General features: G+C 41.4%; 1 pseudogene; it reads right to left on the bottom strand.

The window, feature by feature from the left end:
• Positions 1 to 2060: 2060 nt before the first annotated feature.
• LOC125847102 (uncharacterized) lies at positions 2061 to 3650 on the bottom strand (annotated as a pseudogene).
• Positions 3651 to 4646: the final 996 nt, after the last annotated feature.

The following is a 4646-nucleotide window of genomic DNA, read 5'->3' as shown; positions in this document are numbered from 1 at the left end:
TTGGGGATAAGTCTGGGGGTTGGTGTACAGGTTTTGGTGAGGGAGGGAAGTGCGTGGGTTATTAGCGTTTTGGCCGTGGGGGGGCAGGCTAGTTTGGTGGTTTGCGTTAGGGGGAAGGAGTGGTGCTTAGAGGTTGGTATTTTGAGGAGGGGGTGGTGTTTGATAAGAAGCTGAGGCGTAATGGGGGTTTTGAGTGGTAAGGTCAATGACTGAGGGATTACGAGCAGGGCTTGAAGATGGGTTTTGAGCCTGTTCCACGTTAGGAGGGGGAATTTGAGCTGGAGGTCTTCCGTTTGGTTGAGTGTTGACAGCAAAAATCGGAGGAGGCAAATCTTGTCTTTTCTGCATCTCGACCCTCATCTCAGCAATTTGTTACATCAACTGCAGGATCAGTTCATTCTGATCAGCAAGGGCGGGTTGAGCCACCACGACATTAGTAAGGTCAGGTTCTTCGTTGTTATCACTCATTGTTGTTTTTCCCTTTTGTGAATTTTGGCTGGGAAAGGAATCTGTAGGCCCTTTTGATCTGGTAAAATAGGGACGATCGGCGAGTGTATCAACACAGATCAGTTCTAACTACCTGTAGAGAAAAACAACTCAAAGGCAAATCTGTCAGTATCAGTTCTGGATGAATAATACAAGATATCACATAGAAAGCAGATAAACACATAAAAGTTGCTTCGTTTGAGGACACGTTAACCCACGAGTAATGGGGATTGATTTTTTGAACAAGCAGGAATTTGCTCGTTTTATTTTAGGGCTAGTGACTCAGAAAGGCTAAATTGCGTTGAGCTAAGATCTTCTTGCTGCATCTTCTGTTATCTGTTGATCTGAACTCAATGTTTCCTTGTAGAATGAAAGAGGGGGAAAAGAAAATTTTGAAAAAATAGGGGCCGGGCCTTGAAAGGCTGCCTACGTATCTCCGAAGGAGAATTCAGGCCCTACGTAGTTCGAATACAAATGAAATTTTCATTTTCATTCATTCATTTCTGGTGATTACAAGGAAAGTGAAAAACAGATAATAAAGCTCCTAAAGATAGATGTGCCTCTACCTAAGCCATTCTTTTTCTGATTGTCGCATTAATCACGGGGGGTAAACTCATATGCTTCATTGGTGATTTTCTTATTCCCTCCCTTCCACCGTCCCTGAAGAGGAGGCCTATAGACAATTTCCTCCCCAGTATCTTCTTCAGTAGCTTCAGGTCTAGCGCCTCTGGGATCACTGTTGGTGGCCTCTTAGCTGAAGAAAGAGTGTTTTTCACGTGGCTTCTGAAGCATCACGGTTATCTCTTTGAGGGCATCTCGCTTCTTTCGCATAGCAGCTGTCTCTTCATCTATAACAACACATTTTGTCATTTTTGCTGCCAATTCCACGTCTAGTGCCGCATTTGTTACTTGTGCGACTGTGGTGGCGAACTCCACTTCTATTCTCCTTTCTTTGGTTTCTTGGATCTCTCGCCTGAGTCGCTGCAACTCCATCCTCAAATCCTCCTCGGTTAGCTCTATGTCGATACCCTTGCCTTTTTCCATCTTAGCGGCAATTTCACATTTCCTGAGATGATAGAGTAATATTTTAGGATTTGGGTGGTAGGATTTTATTTGTGGCTGAGAAACTCAAGACTCATGGAATTTTGGTCGGACATTTTGATAGTGACTTGTATTTGGTATTGTAGAGATTTTTGGAAAATTTTTGAAAAGGAGTGGGCAAAAATATCATCATTCAAAGCAACAATATCACATAAACAGTTAAAGCATACAAAACATATATCGCGCGTCCTAAACAAGTAGGGGACCCTTTTGTGCCAAGGGTAGGCCTAGCGTATTTGAAAGATGTATGTGTAGAATTGAACCATTTTGTTACCCCAAAGCAAATTTCGCATATAAAATGATGTTCAAGAAGCGAAAATAAGCAAGGGGAGTAGGGAATAAACAAAAATCACAAAGGAAAGGCCCACGCAGGGGTCATTTGAAAAGAGTACCAAAATACAAGAAAGGCAAGCCCACGCAGGGGCAAATAACAATAAGTACATATAGAAAAACCCACGTAGGGGCGAAATCTGCTAAGATGTTCCTGCCGACTCCGCCTCTGATCTGCTCCTCTTGTTCTGCGCCATGAGATGTTGAAGCCTATATTGAATCATTAGCAAGTATCCTTCGCTCCGACGACCTTTCTCTTCCCAGTCTTCGAGGCACATTCCGCTTTTCTTATCTCCAATCCATAAGTTAAGCTCTCCCAAATTGCTTCTCAAGCTTTCTAGTTCTTGAGTTACGCTCTCAAGGGCGTACTTATCCTCTTCTTGCTTTCGGAGATATTCCTCGTGCATTTCCTGAGCTTCTCTTCTTACCTCTCTTAGTTCTATCAAAGCTTTGGACTCTTTGTCCTCTACACTTCGGTAAATGTTCGGAACTGAGAAGGAGATACCCTGTATATTGCACTTCAACCAAGCTTTGTAAGTTTCATCATACCCCGCATTAAATCGATCTATGGCAATAGTGTCCTCGTTCATTCGCACTGCTCTTTTCCATTCTCTCAGCATCTCTGAAGCCTCAGGCACTCTATCATCCCCGATGTCGAACACATAGATACGGTAGTATGCTTCTGGAGGTGTAGTTTGTCTTCTTCCAAACTGTCTCAAGACCCGGATGGGTGCATATGGGCGAATACCTCGAATACCTGGCAGAGGAAGCACAAGTTGTCTGTCACCCCGTACTATGGCATCTTTTGAGATGAAACGGTCGAACATCCACTGGATGTTTTCTTCTCTCAACTCAGAGAAAATTTGAGCCCATCTTTCTCTAGTTCTTCTTTTTTCCAAGTCTGCCCAGAACAACATGTCATTCAAACTTTTAAGAGCATTATGCTCATCGAGGGTATGGAGTTCTTGAGTTCCATGTCTCTTCACCAAGTGACTCATTATCCACTATTGAAGAAGAAGGTTGCAACCTTGAAAGTAACGATGCCCCTCCTTGCATTTCCCCAAAGCACGGTACATGTCGGAAAGGATAACAGGTGCAATAGGATAATACTTTATTTTCCCTTGGTTCAGATGCCCGTGGAAGAGAGTGTGTGCAAGCATTATTAACCGGGTGTTAATACTGAGGCTCGGGCCGTGTGGGAAAACCATGGTGCCCAATAGTGTGACGGTGAATGCCAAAGGTCTGATCCCGTCCCATTCTCTGTAATTGACCCTGAACTCTTGGTTGTAATTCGCGTAGAAGCTTGCGTTCCCGAATCTAACATAAAGATCCATAAAAGCAATGCTAGAACCTTCGGCCCAAAAAGCGTAATCTTTTCTTAATCCAAACCAATTCACGATATCCTCCAGAGTAGGCTTGTTAGGGATTAAGATGTTTTCCTGCTTTCTCACTCTTCTTTCAAGCCCTGTACCGACTGTGTCTATTCCGTCCCGAATTTCCTCAATTGTCGGGGTGATTTCCATGGTTCCAAATCGGAACACCATTTTCTCGTTGTCCCAATAGCCTCTGAAGACTTCAATAAGTTCGGGCCATCCCACCATGTTGATGAGTTCTGTTAAGGCCCCTATATATTTGTTGAGGTCTCTTTTGTGAAACGTATTGAGGTCGTTATACCACATCTTGAGCAAAACTGGAGCTTCCATTACCATGTCGAATTTAGGAAATCGATCCATACCTACAAAATAGAACACGGTTAAGATTCCCTCCCCCACATAGGCAACAATCAGGTTTCCACACATACATCTTTCAAATGTCAAACAATATGATATGTCGTTAGGTTGTGGACCTTGGACATGATTTTTGGCGGTTTTACTAATGGACTTAATACGCCTTGGGTATTAAGCCGTCTTAGGCTAATGCTTAGATTTGGATTTGGTTTCGCTCTACTCTAGGTTGACTAGAATTGGTTGCGAAATGACGGTTACCCGAGTCGGACAAACAACGGGGTGAAGTATAATAAACGACGTTGGATGACCACAAGCCAACTATTCGTTTATCACTTCCAAATGATTTAACTTGTGTTTTTCTGAAGGACAGATGTGGTAAGCCACGTAACCGCCTTTTTCCTAATGCAATCTATTTGACGTTTGGCGGAATCGGATGCCATGAATGCCACAAGTAATATAAGATACGATAATTTAAACAAGCAAACAGTTAAACACGTAGACAAATAATTAATCTTAAGGTTAGAACCATTCAAATCCCCAGCAGAGTCGCCATTCTGTTTTATTTGGAAAATGTATTTTGGACTGGTTTAAGAGTCGCCACTTAATTTTTAAGAAAAATCAAGAAAACTATTATTTTCAAAAGACCAAAACAGTAAATCTATTGAAAACTATTAAGGGGGTTCGAGGTTCCTATTAATATTCTAGGAAGGTTTTTAAGGCACCTAGAATATCCGCTAATGCGGTTATCCGATAATTAATTTATTTGGCTAAAATATTTTAAAATAAAGCATGCATACTTAAATTAATTAAGGAGTAAACAGTTTAATACTTTAAAAGATCTTAAAGGAGAAAGTGGATATTAAAAATATTATTTGAGTACAACATTTTGCAAATTTTCTTGAAAAAGTCTAGTAGAAAAATGTTTGCTTAATTTTAAATAGTTGATTCAAAATGGTTATCTTTTGGGGAGTTGAATTTTTAGAATCTTAAGATTAATAGCAG

The sequence above is a fragment of the Solanum stenotomum genome, chromosome 12 (genome assembly GCF_019186545.1).
Source record: "Solanum stenotomum isolate F172 chromosome 12, ASM1918654v1, whole genome shotgun sequence".
NCBI lineage: Eukaryota > Viridiplantae > Streptophyta > Magnoliopsida > Solanales > Solanaceae > Solanum > Solanum stenotomum.
Note: the sequence above shows the minus strand (reverse complement) of the source record. Positions and strands in the feature narration are given on the sequence as shown.